General features: G+C 39.9%; 2 protein-coding genes across 3 annotated transcripts in view; one reads left to right on the top strand and one right to left on the bottom strand.

Annotated features, from left to right (window-relative positions):
- LRRD1 (leucine rich repeats and death domain containing 1) overlaps positions 1–12,541 on the bottom strand; it is a 44,845-nt gene extending 32,304 nt beyond the window's left edge. Inside the window, exon 1 of one of the 2 annotated variants that reach the window (XM_032761104.2) lies at positions 12,355–12,541. The gene's annotated coding sequence lies outside the window, so the exon portion shown is untranslated. The remainder of the gene's footprint in view (positions 1–12,354) is intronic. The other variant, XM_058424764.1, reaches the window with a different exon arrangement.
- ANKIB1 (ankyrin repeat and IBR domain containing 1) overlaps positions 1–14,632 on the top strand; it is a 270,873-nt gene that overhangs the window by 41,030 nt on the left and 215,211 nt on the right. The gene's annotated exons all lie outside the window — the stretch shown is intronic.

Raw genomic sequence — 14,632 nt, 5'->3', positions numbered from 1 at the left:
TTGCTTGATAGATCTTCCTCCATCCCTTTATTTTGAGTCTATGTGTGTCTCTGCACGTGAGATGGGTTTCCTGAATACAGCACACTGATGGGTCCTGACTCCTTATCCAGTTTGCCAGTCTGTGTCTTTTGATTGGAGCATTTAGCCCATTTACATTTAACGTTAATATTGTTATGTGTGAACCTGATCCTGTCATTATGATGTTAGTTGGTTATTTTGCTCGTTAGTTGCTATTGTTTCTTCCTAGCCTCGATGGTCTTTACAATTTGGCATGTTTTTGCAGTGGCTGGTACCGGTTGTTCCTTTCCATGTTTAGTGCTTCCTTCAGGAGCTCTTTTAGGGCAGGCCTGGTGGTGACAAAATCACTCAGCGTTTGCTTGTCTGTAAAGTATTTTATTTCTCCTTCACTTATGAAGCTTAGTTTGGCGGGATAGCAAATTCTGGGTTGAAAATTCTTTTCTTTAAGAATGTTGAATATCAGCCCCCACTCTCTTCTGGCTTGTAGAGTTTCTGCTGAGAGATCAGCTGTTAGTCTGATGGGCTTCCCTTTGTGGGTAACCCGACCTTTCTCTCTGGCTGCCCTTAACATTTTTTCCTTCATTTCAACTTTGGTGAATCTGACAATTATGTGTCTTGGAGTTGCCCTTCTCGAGGAGTATCTTTGTGGCTTTCTCTGTATTTCCTGAATCTGAATGCTGGCCTGCCTTGCTAGATTGGGGAAGTTCTCCTGGATAATATCTTGCAGAGTGTTTTCCAACTTGGTTCCATTCTCCCCATCATTTTCAGGTACACCAATCAGACGTAGGTTTGGTCTTTTCACATAGTCCCAAATTTCTTGGAGGCTTTGTTCATTTCTTTTTATTCTTTTTTCTCTAAACTTCCCTTCTCGCTTCATTTCATTCATTTCATCTTCCATCAGCGATACCCTTTCTTCCAGTTGATCGCATCTGCTACTGAGGCTTCTGCAATCTTCGCGTAGTTCTCGAAACTTGGCTTTCAGCTCCATCAGCTCCTTTAAGCCCTTCTCTCCATTGGTTATTCTAGTTATCCATTCTTCTAATATTTTTCGAAGTTTTTAACTTCTTTGCTATTGTTTTGAATTTCCTCTCGTAGTTCAGAGTAGTTTGATCGTCTGAAGCCTTCTTCTCTCAACTCATCAAAGTCATCCTCCATCCAGCTTTGTTCCGTTGCTGGTGAGGAACTGCGTTCCTTTGGAGGAGGAGAGGTGCTCTGTTTTTTAGAGTTTCCAGTTTTTTTGTTCTGTTTTTTCCCCATCTTTGTGGTTTTATCTACTTTTGGTCTTTGATGATGGTGATGTACAGATGGGTTTTTGGTGTGGATGTCCTTTCTGTTTGTTAGTTTTCCTTCTACCAGACAGGACCCTCAGCTGCAGGTCTGTTGGAGTTTACTAGAGGTCCACTCCAGACCCTGTTTGGCTGGGTGTCAGCAGCGGTGGCTGCAGAACAGCGGATTTTCGTGAGACCACAAATTCAGCTGTCTGATAGTTCCTCTGAAAGTTTTGTCTCAGAGGAGTACCCGGTTGAATGAGGTGTCAGTCTGTCCCTACTGGGGGGGTGCCTCCCAGTTAGGCTGCTCAGGGGTGAGGGACCCACTTTAGGAGGCAGTCTGTCCGTTCTCAGATCTCCAGCTGCGTGCTGGGAGAACCACTACTCTCTTCAAAGCTGTCAGTCAGACAGGGACCTTTAAGTCTGTGGAGGTTCTTGCTGAGTTTTTGTTTGTCTGTGCCCTGCCCCCAGAGGTGGAGCCTATAGAGGCAGGCAGGCCTCCTTGAGCTGTGGTGGGCTCCACCCAGTTCGAGCTTCCTGGCTGCTTTGTTTACCTAAGCAAGCCTGGGCAATGGCGGGCGCCCCTCCCCCAGCCTCGCTGCCGCCTTGCAGCTTGATCTCAGACTGCTGTGCTAGCAATCAGCGAGACTCCGTGGGCACAGGACCCTCTGAGCCAGGTGCGGGACACAATCTCCTAGTGTGCCGTTTTCCAGGCCCGTTGGAAAAGCGCAGTATTGGGGTGGGACTGACCCGATATTCCAGGTGCCGTCTGTTTCCCCTTTCTTTGACTAGGAAAGGGAACTCCCTGACCCCTTGCGCTTCCCGAGTGAGGTAATGCCTCGCCCTGCTTAGGCTCGCGCACAGTGCGCTTCACCGACTGTCGTGCACCCACTGTTAGGCACTCCCTAGTGAGATGAAACCGGTACCTCAAGCAGAAATGCAGAAATCATCCGTCTTCTGTGTCGCTGGGGCTGGGAGCTGGAGACCGGAGCTGTTCCTATTCGGCCATCTTGTCTCCACCAGGTTTGTTTTGTTTTGTTTTGTTTTTTGAGACAGTCTTGCTTTATCACCCAGGCTGGAGTGCAGTGGCACTATCCCAGCTCACTGCAACCTCTGCCTCCTGGGTTCAAGCAATTCTTCTGCCTCAGTTTCCCCAGTAGCTGGGATTACAGGCATGCACCACCATATCTAGCTAATTTTTGTATTTTTAGTAGAGACAGGGTTTCATTGAATTGTCCAGGCTGGTCTTGAACTCCTGGCCTTAAGTGATCTGCCCATCGCGGCCTCCCAAAGTGCTGGGATTATAGGCGTGAGTCACCGCTTCCTTAAAACTGCCATAAAAATAACACACACAAAAAACAGTGATCTCAAAAATAACACAAAAAAGCAGTTCAGAAAATTATCAGAAAAATTTAACAGAGATTGGATAATTTAAAAAATCAAACAAATGTTGGAACTGAGAGGCTGGGCGTGGTGGTTCATGCCTGTAATCCCAGCACTTTGGGAGGCCGAGACAGGTGGATCACGAGGTGAGGAGTTCAAGACCAGCCTGGTCAAGATAGTGAAATCTTGTCTCTACTAAACATACAAAAATTAGCCGGGCGTGGTAGTGGGTGCCTGTAATCCCAGCTACTTGGGAGGCTGAGGCAGATAACTGTAGATAACTCCGGGAGGCGGAGGTTGTAGTGAGCTGAGGTTACGCCACTGCACTCCAGCCTGGGCGACAGAGAGAGATTTCGTCTCAAAAAAAAATTAAAAAATTAAAAAAAAAGAAATTTTGAAACTGAGAAATACATTTACTGAACAGAAAAATTCACTAGAGGCTCTCAACAGTAGAACAGATCAAGCAGAGGAAAGAATAAGTGAGCTCAAAGACAGGCCATTTGAAAATACTCAAAGAAGGCCAGGCAGTGGCTCACACTTGTAATCCCAGCACTTTTGGGAGGCAGAGGCAGGGGGATTGCTTGAGGCCAGGAGTTCAAGACCAGCCTAGGCAACATAGCAAGACCTCATCTCTACAAAAAATAAAAAAATTAGCCAGGCATGGTGATGTGTGCCTGTGGCCCCAGCCACTTGGAAGGCTGAGGTGGGAGAATCACTTGAGCCCAGGAGGTTGAGGCTCCAGTTAAGCTGAGCCAAGGTCATGCTGGCATTCTGTACTTGGTGGCAGAATGACACCTTGAAAAAAAAAAAAAAAGAGAGAGAGAGAAAGAAAGAAAGAGAGAGAGAGAGGGAGGAAGGAAGAAAGGAAGGAAGGAAGGAGGGAAGCAAGGAAAAGAAAAGAAGAAAGTACTCAAAAAAGAGAAAAGAATAAAAAGCAATGAAGACCGCCTACAAGATACAAAAAGTTACCTCAAAATACCAAATCCAAGAATTATTGATGTCCAAGAGGGAGCTGATCTAGAGCAAGAGGTAGGAATTTTATTCAAAGAAATAATAACAGAATACTCTCCAGTTTAAGAGCTAAATATCCTGATACAGGAAGGTCAGACAATACCAAACAGATTCAACCCAAATAAGGCTACCTTAAGGCATATAATAATCAAACAAAGGTCAAGGACAAAGAGAGGATTCTAAAAGTGGCAAGAGAAAAGGAGTAAATAAGATATAAAGGCACTCTAATTCGTCTAATTTATCTAGCAACAGACTGAAATACAATAAAGGCGTTCCAATTTGTCTGGCAACAGACTGAAATACAATAATAGTAGGGAATTTCAACACCACACTCTCAATAATGAATAGATCATCCAGTCAAAAAATCAACAAAGAAACACTGGAGTTAAATTACACACTAGTCCAAATAGGCCTAATTGACATTTACAGAACACTTCACCTAATTGCTGCACAATACACATTCTTTTCATTAGCACTTGGGACATCCCTCAGAATAGACAATATTTTAGGACACAAAACTGGTCTCAACAAATTCAAAAAAATTGGCACTCACATCACGTATGTTTTCTGACAACAATGGAATAAAACAGGAAATCAATAACAAGAGGAACCTTGGAAACTACACAGACACATGGAAATTAAACAACATGCTCATGAATGACCATTGTGTCAATGAAGAAATAAAGGAAATTAAAAAATTTCTTGAAACAAATGAAAATGGAAATACAACATACCACAATCTATGGGATACAGCAAAAGCAGTCTTAAGAGGGAAGTTTGTAGCAATACAGGCCTATATAAAAAGTAGGAAGATTTCAAATAAACTAATGATGTACCTCAAGGAAATAGAAAAGGAAGAACAAACCAAATTAAAATTAGTAGAAGAAAAGAAATAAGAAATATCAGAGCAGAAATAAATGAAATTGAGGCTAAAAAAGAATACAGGAAACAATAATGCAAAAAGTTGTTTTGAAAAGATAAATCAACAAACATTTGTCTAGACTAAGAAAAAAAAAAGAAAACCCAAATAAGTAAAATCAGAATCAAATAAGGAGATATAACAACTGAGACCACATAAATACAAAGAATCATTAGAGACTGTTAAGAACAACAATACATCAACAAATTGGAAAACCTAGAGGAAATGGATGAATTTCTGGACGCATATAACCTACCAAGATTAAACTATGAAGAAATAGAACACTTCAACAAACCAGTAATGAGAAATGACATCAAATCTGTAATAAAAAGTCTCCCATCCAAGAAAAGCCCAGGCCTAATGGCTTCACTTCTAAATTCTACCAAACATTTAAAAAAGAACTAATGCCAATTATACTCAAACTCCTCAAAAAAACTGAAGAGGGAATTCCCCCAAACTCATTTTATGAGGCCAGTGTTACCCTGATACCAAAATCAGAGAAGGACACAGCAAAAAAAGAAAACTGCAGGCTAATATCTCTGATGAACATAGATGCAGAAATCCTCAACAAAATACTAGCAAAATGAATTCATCAACACATTAGGAAGATTATTTACTATGATCAAGTGTGATTCATCCCAGGGATGCAAAGATGGTTCATTCAACATATGAAAATCAATAAACATGATACATCACATTAATAGAACCAATAACAAAAGTTATATCATCATTTCTATAGATGTTGAAAAAAATTCAATAAAATTCAACATCCCAAATTAGCTGGTGTGTTGGCACATGCCTGTGGTCCCAGCTACTTAGGAAGGTGAGATGGGAGAATCACCTGAGCCTGGGAGGCCTCAGGTAAGCCATGATTCTGCCACTGTACTCTCTGGCCTGGGTGACAGAGTGAGACCAATGCTGTATCAAAAAAAAAAAAAAAAAATCCAACATCCGTTTATGATATCAACCCTCAACAAAGGAACATACCTCAAAATAATAAAGGTCATATATGATAATCTACAGCTAACATTATACTGAACAGGGAAAATTGGAAAGCATTTCCTCTAAGATCTGGAACAAAACAAAGATGTCCACTCTCACCACTTTTATTCAACATAATGCTGGAAGTCCTGCCCACATAATTAGGCAAGAGGAAGAAGTAAAGGGTGTCCAAATTGGCAAGGAAGCAGTCGAATTAGGCTTGTTCACAGGCGATATTATTTTACACTTAGAAAAATCTAAAGACTCCACTAAAAAAATTGTTAGAACTAATACATTCAGTAAAGTTTCAAGATTCAATATCAACATACAAAAATCAGTAGCATTTATCTACACCAACAGTGAACAATCTGAAAAAAAAATCAAGAAAGCAATCCCACTTAGAATAGCTGCAAAGAATATAAAATAGCTAGGAATCAATTTAACCAAGGAAGTGAAAGATCTATATAAGAAAAACCAGAAAACACTGATGAAAAAAATTGAAGAGGACACAAAAAGTGGAAAGATATTCTATGTTCATTGATTGGAAGAATCAGTATTGTTAAAAATGACAATACTACCCAAAGCAATTTACAGATTCAATTCAATCCCTATGAAAATACCAATGACATTCTTCACAGAAAGGAAAAAAAATCCAATCCTATAATTTATATGGAACCACAGAAGACCCTGAATAGCCAAAGCAATCCTGAGCATAAAGACCAAAGCTGGAGGCATCATCCTTCCTGACTTCAAAATATACTACAAAGTTATAGTAACCAAATCAACATGATACTGGCAGAAAAACAGACACATAGACCAATGGAACAGCATACAAAACCCAGATATAAATCCACTCATTTACAGCCATCTCATTTTCGACAATGGCACCAAGAACATACAATGGGGAAAAGACAGTCTCTTTAATAAATGGTGCTGAGAAAACTGGATAACCATATGCAGAAGAATGAAACTAGACACCTATCTCTCACCATATGCAAAAATCAAATCAAAATGGATTACATACTTAAATCTAAGACCAGAAGCTATGTAACTACTAGAAGAAAACATTGGGGAAACACTTCAGTACATTGGTCTGGGCAAAGTTTTTTGTGTAAGACCTCAAAAGTACAGGCAACGAAAGCAAAAATAGACAAATGGGATTACATCAAGCTAAAAAGCTTCCACACAGCAAAGGAAGCAATCAACAAAGTGAAGAGACAGCCCACACAGAATGTGAGAAAATATTTGCAAACTACCCATCTGACAACGAATTAACCAGAATATGTAAGGAGCTCAAACAACTTAAAAGGCAAAAAAAAAAAAAAATCTGATTTGCAAAAGATCTGAATAGACATTTCACAAAAGAAGACATAAAATGGCCAAGAGGTATATAAAAAAAATGCTCACCATCACTAATCATCTGAGAAATGCAGATCAAACCACAATGAGATATCATTTTATGCCAGTTAAAATGGCTTTCATTAAAAAGACCAGGAATCACGGATGCTGGCGAGGATGTGAAGAAAGTGGTTCTGCGATACTGTTGATGGAAATGTAAATTAGTATGGCCACTGTGAAAACTGTATTGGAGTCACCACAAAGAAAGTAAAAATAGAACTAGTATATGGTTCAAGAATTCCACTACTGGTATATATCCAAAATAAAGAAAATCACTATATTAAAGAGATATCTACACTCCATGTTTATTGAAGCACTGTTCACAAAAGCCAAAATATGGGATCAGCCTAAGTATCTATCAACAGATGAATGGATAAAGAAAATATCATATATATACACAATGGAATATTATTCAGCCATAAGAAAGAATAAAACCCTGTCATTTGTAGCAACATGGATGGAACTAGACGCCATTTGTTGAGTGATGTAAGCCAGGCACAAAAACATAAATATCATATGTTCTCACTCATATGTGGGAGCTAAAAAGTAGATGAAGATAGAGAGTAGATTGGTGGTTACCAGAGGTCAGGAAGGGTAGGGGTAAAGAGATCATGAGGAGACGTTGGTTAATAGGTACAAATAAACAGCTTGATAGAAGAAATAAGTCCTAGTGTTTGATAGATCAGTAGGGTGACTATAGTTTACAATAATCTATTGTATATTTCAAAATAACTAGAAGAGAATAATTTGAATGTTTCTAGCATGAGGAAAAGGCAAATATTTACGTTTATGGCTATCACAGTTTCACTGAATTGATCCTTACAAATTATATGAATGTATTAAATTATCACATATACCTTGAAAATATCTACATATATTACGTATCAATTAGAATATGTATATATACATATATATATATATATATATATATATATTTTTTTTTTTTTTTAGACAGAGTTTCGCTCTTGTTGCCCATGGCACAATCTCGGCTCACTGCAACCTCTGCCTCCCTGGTTCAAAGTGGTTCTCCTCCCTCAGCCTCCCTAGTAGGTGGGATTACAGGCATGCGCCACCATGCCCAGCTAATTTTGTATTTTTAGTAGAGATGGGGTTTATCCACGATGTCCGGCCCTAAAAAATATTTCATAAAACTTTAAGTGTTGAAAGTTATTAAGATAATCTGTGTCCAGGCCAGGCCTAGTGGCTCACACCTGTAATCCCAGCACTTTGGGATGCCAAGGTGGGTGGATCACCTGAGGTCAGGAGTTCAAGACCAGCCCGGCCAACGTGGAGAAACCCCATCTCTACTAAAAATAAAAATAAAAAAATTAGCCAGGAGTGGTGGTCCATGCCTGTAGTCCCAGCTACTTGGGAGTCTGAGGCAGAATTGCTTGAACTCAGGAGGTGGAGGTTGCAGTGAGCAGAGATCGCACCAATGCACTCCAGCCTGGGCAACAAGAGTGAAATTCCATTTCAAAAACAAAAACAAAAAACAAAAAACAAAACCCATAATCAGTGTCCATATTATCTCCACTCAAAGTTTCTCAAAATGTGTAGTTTATGGTCTTAACTGTTTTTACTATGGCTGAGTCAAAGTATTTAGGTTTGTAATCTTCTATTTCCATGTTTTTTGCCATATTTCAATTTTATGGTTTTTTTGCTTTTTGTGCCTTAAGAAATTCTTCTACATTTACTTCTGTATCAGAGTCCTACAAGGAAGAGATAATCCACTCAAATTGAGTAATTTGAGGAAACTTTAACAGAGTGCTGGCCAGGCGTGGTGGCTCATGCCTGCAATCCCAGCACTTTGGGAGGCCAGGGCGGTTGGATCACCTAAGGTCAGGAGTTTGAGACCAGCCTGACCATCATGGTGAAACTCTGTCTCCATTAAAAATGCAAAAATTAGCTGGGCACGGTGGCGCACTGCTGTAATCCCAGCTACTCGGGAGGCTGAGGCAGGAGAATCGCCTGAACCCGTGAGGCAGAGTTTGCAGTGAGTAGAAATCACGCCATTGTACTCCAGCCTGGGCAACAAGAGTCCTAGAAAAAAACAAAACAAAAAAACAAAAACAGAGTGCTTATTTACAAAGGTGTATGCAGAGTGTAAGGAAACCATAAATTCTAAAAAATGCTATGCTTTGCTTTTCACAATTAGGTTTTTAATCCACATGGAAATGATTTTGTGTATGCTGTGAAGTAAGGATCTAATTTATTTTCTCATATGCCTAGTCAATTGTCTCCAGAAATTTATTATTCAATAGTAAATTATTCATTGATTTCTAATGCTGCTTCAATCATAGTTCATATATGTGTGGAGATGTTTCCGAACTTTCAGTTCTATTCCTTTTTATCTAAGTTTGTATCAATACCACATGTTTTAATGATTATAACTTTGTAATAAATCTGGATATCTAGTAGAGAAAGTCCTCTCACTTTATCCTTTTCTTCAAAACTATGGTGGTTATTCTCAGTTCTTTACATAGCCAGATCAATTTTAGGATAAGTATGTCAAGTTACACAAAGTATCTTGCTTGGATTTCAGTTAGAATTAAATTAAATTTGTAACTTTATTTGGGAAAGAAGTGATATACCCATGGTGTTGAGTCTTCCTATTTAATAACATGGCATATTTCTTTTGCTATGGAGTATAGTATCTTTTTTTAGTTTTTAAAATATTGGCATATAGAAACTACTACTAATTTTTGTATGTTGGTCTTGTATGTAGCAATCTGACTAGGTTCTCTTATTAGTTCTAATAACTTTATACATTCTCCTAGACTTTCTATAAAGACAATATTCTAAGTATTGACAGTTGTTTCCAATTGTATGACTTACTTATTTTAGTGTCTTATTGCATTTTTTAAACCCTTTAGTACAAAGTGGAATAGTAGAGATAATACCAGCTATCTTTGTCTTGTTCCTTTAATCACTGGTGTGGTACATTACATTAATAGATTCTCTCTTTTTTTTTTTTTTTTGTGAGACAAAGTCTTGTTCTGTTGCCCAGACTGGAGTGCAGTGGTGCAATCTTGGCTCACTGCAACCTCCACCTTCCAGGTTCAAGTGATTCTCCTGCCTCAGCCTCCTGAGTAGCTGGGACTACAGGTGCATGCCACTATGCTGGGCTAATTTTGTATTTTTAGTAGAGATGGGGTTTCCCCATGTTAGCCAGGCTGGTCTCGAACTCCTGACCTCAGGTGATCCACCTGCCTCAGCCTCCCAAAGTGCTGAGATTACAGGTGTAAGCCACCATGTCCGGCCACATTAATAGATTATTGAGCATGAGGCATTTCTTGGATAAGTCAAACTTGGTTATGATATAACACTTGTGTGTATGTGTACATATATATATATAATACAAGAATATGTTACTTGTATAATATATAAATAATAAAATATAAGAAATTTATTACTTATACAAGTAATATACAAATGATAAATAAATAATATATTACTAATTACTATAATTTATACATGGTAATGAATATTAATACATAGTAACATAATATGACATTACTTATCAATTATTATATATTATAAATCTGGTCACATTATATTACTGAGTAAATGTAATATTTACTCAGATTTTTATGCCCATGTTCATTAGTAATTCTGCTGATTTTTTTTTTTAATACTCTTTGTCCAGTTTTGGTGTCAAGGTTATACTACCGTCATAGAATGAGCTGGGAAGCCTATTCTAATTAGCTATTTGTTGAAGCATTTTACATATGTTGGGATAATGCATTCCCTGAAGGTTCAGTAAAATTTATTTTGTGCTCTCTTTAATGGTTAGTGGTTTGTTCAGATTTTCTTCTTCTTCTGGAGACATATGGGGATATAATTGCCTTCCCTGGCTTTATATTTCCTTGTGGAGGAAATTCTACACGTAATGCACCTGACCTGGAGCTTTATTGCTACAATTTCTCCTCTGTGGAGAAGAGAGGCCGATGACTCATAGCTCAGCTCCTTCTGGGCTCTCTCTTTCAAGGCTCTCTGCTTGCAAGATTTATGTTCTAGTCAGCTGTCTTCCATAGAATAAGGGGACTGTATACTTGTGTGGGGAGGCCAAGGTTGTGTGTGATGACAGACTAATTATGCCAAATTCCTGAGCAAATTATTGCAGTCTACTTAGCTGCAGATCAACACCATTTTCTCTAAACTATTTTATCAGTAACGAAGGTGATATTTTGACCCACATCTGCCTGACTATATTTGATGATACAGAACTTGGGAGGGGAAGAAAGGGTGTTATTCTTTAAACAGCACAGATATGCAATGAAATTTCCATTAACCCAGAATATACATAGTGGTTAACATGCAGTGATTTGAAATAAAATATTATTCGAAAAGCATTTTTATAGCTGCAAAATATTGCATTGAAGAGGCTGCCACCAATTACTTGTTTCCATGTGAGCATTTTTAAGGCTGATACACAACATTTTTAAAATGTATATGCACCTTGGGAGGCCCAGGCGGGCGGATCACGAGGTCAGGAGATCGAGACCATCCTGGCTAACACGGTGAAACCCCGTCTGTACCAAAAATACAAAAAATTAGCCGGGCGTAGTGGCGGGCGCCTGTAGTCCCAGCTACTCGGGAGGCTGAGGCAGGAGAATCGCTGGAACCCAGGCGGTGGAGGTTGCGGTGAGCCGAGATCACGCCATTGTACTCAGCCTGGGCAACCAGAGCAAAACTCCATCTCAAAAAACAAACAAAAAAACTATATGAAAAAGTCTCTCATTATTTTCACAAGCATTAAGAGTCTCACTTAAAAACATGGCTGGGCGCGGTGCTTCACGCCTGTAATCCCAGCACTTTGAGGGGGCGAGGCAGGCAGATCACTTGAGGTCAGGAGTTCGAGACCAGCCTGGCCAACAGGGTGAAACCCCGTCTCTACTAAAAATACAAAATTAGCCGGTCGTGGCGGCGCGCGCCTGTAATTCCAACTACTCGGGAGGCTGAGACAGGAGAATCACTTGAACCCAGGAGGCAGAGGTTACAGTGAGCCGAGATTGCACCACTGCACTCCAGCCTGGGCAACAAGCGTGAAACTCTGTCGCAAAAAATACATACATACATACACACAAATATTGCCAATTTGATAGGCAAAAATACATACAAATTATGTTTTAACAAATATTAATAAAGTTGAACAATGGCCCAATGTAATTTGTTACCTATCTGAAAGACATGCACATTCAGGGAGTTACAGTACTTTTTCATGTCGTGCAGCATCAACAAATTGTTTTCTAAATGTAGAAAAAGAGACATTCAATACAGGCTAACGTAACATGGGACAGCATGCAAAGCCATGAGAAGTGGGAAAATGGGAGAGAATCTGGGCGTGGCTTACAGGGCCACTGAAGTAACACACACCCTTCGCTTCACCTGTGGCCTCCCGAGGCGGCTGCGGCTCCTTTGCAGGACCGGTAGGGGGCGCGCGCGGTCGAGTCCAGTAATTGCGAGGACCCCCGCAGCCGCAGCCCGGCACTGATGCCTCTCCGGGCCGTGGCTCCTCTTTCCCAGCCGAAAGCGGCCGGGCCCTCCGCTCCACTGCGCCCTGGCTCGGCCGCACCCAGTGCGCGTTTGTGAGCTGGCCATCGGTCACATTGGGATACTAGAGGAGGAGGCCCGGGGCCTCCATTCAATTCCCTAAAAGGGACCCGTGCTGGCCGCTGCAGGCGGGTGGAGAACGCCCATCTGAGTCTTTGGCTTTCGTACCGGAATCTCCCCGGGAGATTTTACAAGCCCCTCCGAGTGTTCTGATTGAATTGGTCTAGGGGTCGGTCCGGGCATCTAACGAGTAGCCGGGATGGAGAATTGCTAGTCTGGATTCTGGTCCTCAGAGGTTCACTCGCGTTAATCAACTCGAGTCCATCTTCGTGGGATTGTCTTGCTCCGAGGCCCCCCCACTGAGCTTTATTTTCCTGCCTGATTTCGGGGTCCGCTAACAGGATGAACAGCGGACCATACAGGCACGGTGAAAATGGCACTTGGTGATGTGGAAGACCCAGCTTGCCACGGTTGAGGCAGATCTCCTCAGGGTCTTTTGTCTTAGTTATCCCCGAGCTATTCTTCAGGAACCGACAGGCTCCCCCACCCCAACACTGGATGAAGGCCAGCAATTGGAGGCCAGGAATAATCAAGCATGCTCTCATTTCAAAGAGGTGACGATTGTGCCCGTGTTTAAAAGGGATGCCTGAGACCACGAGGATTTGGAGTTTGGAGGCGGATCTGCCTTTGGGGAGTGAGCGTAGGGCCCTAAGATGTGGTTGTGCTTTGAGACAGTTCCCAGGGTGATGTGTCCCATCATCCAAACATTGCAGAAGTCAAAGTTACAGAAAGACTCTAGTTTACTTCCAGCCTAACATTACCAAAATACTGTATTTGTCAGAAAACATGTAGTATTTGCATAATTTGAGAATGTAATTGAAGAACCCGATATAGAGCTTTTAGAAAGGGGAAATAGAAAACTTAAAAAGAATCTTGCTTGGTTTAATACCAACATCTAAAATATAATAAAATTGAATAAACCAGTGAGTTTTATACTATGATTGAAATAAAATGCGACTATGTTCTTAAGAGTGCTAGTTTAACAGGAAATCTCCGATGCATTATTATCCAGACTCATCTCAAAGGTTCACTTTTCATTTGCATGGGCCCTGGCTATTTGTAGGGTAGGAGGCTGCACCTCGTTCTGGTGGCTGCCACCCTTGTTAACAGGATGGTTAGCCCACGGCTTTTCCCAGCCCCCTTTTCTACACCCAGTAAATTGTTTTAGTTTATGGCCCTCAACTGCATTTGCAATCATCATCAAATTCCAATTTTGAATTTAAAGGTGAATAATGAATGCAATGAACTTCCTAGAATTTAGAAGGGCAGTGATGTTCCCTTTTATCTAGTAATTCCACATGTGTAGCCTCTCAGTATGCTATTCTGTGGACTGAATTTACAAATTGTCATTTGTTTAATGAACTGTTAATATAACATGATGACTAACTGAAAACACATACAATTTGCTGGTATTCCAGAAGTCTATGGATTTTGTTGTTTTGTTTAAATAAAAGGCATTAAAAGCAGCTGCTTAGTATACTTACCTTCTTTACTCAGCATAAGGTAGAGGTGAAAAAACCTTCTTAATTTGGCAATTTATATAACCTTTTGTTTTTGGAATACAGTTTTCTTCCCCTTTACATTCGTTCTTTAGAGAGCCTAAATCTTAAGTTTCCGACCTGTGATTTAAACTCCACGTGAGAGAACAGGTTGGAATTTTATCTTTAATAATTTTATTTATAACTTGAAAGTAAGTCTCAAAACAGTTTGTCATAGTAACTCCTATAATAGTGTTTATTTAATCCATCTTGTAAATTTTCTATTTCTGTATCTTTAATATATTTAACTATTCATTTGACTGTTAATGACTAAAAAAGGGGGAAACATTAACTTCACTGCAATCAGGAAAACTCTTTCAAACTGTTATACAAAAGAAAATATATGGTGTATGAACACCCATGTATTTTTAAAAAGTAAGTAACAGGTAAACCAAAGCTCAGATAAAATCCAACTTTTAAATACATATAATTAATTGTTAGTGAACTGGCTATAATAAAGATACAGGTTGGCTTTTCTTCCTCCTAATGGCTATGTGTACAAA

Source organism: Hylobates moloch, unplaced genomic scaffold, assembly GCF_009828535.3.
Source record: "Hylobates moloch isolate HMO894 unplaced genomic scaffold, HMol_V3 SCAFFOLD_1, whole genome shotgun sequence".
Lineage (NCBI taxonomy): Eukaryota > Metazoa > Chordata > Mammalia > Primates > Hylobatidae > Hylobates > Hylobates moloch.
This window is presented reverse-complemented; position numbering and strand designations above follow the sequence as displayed.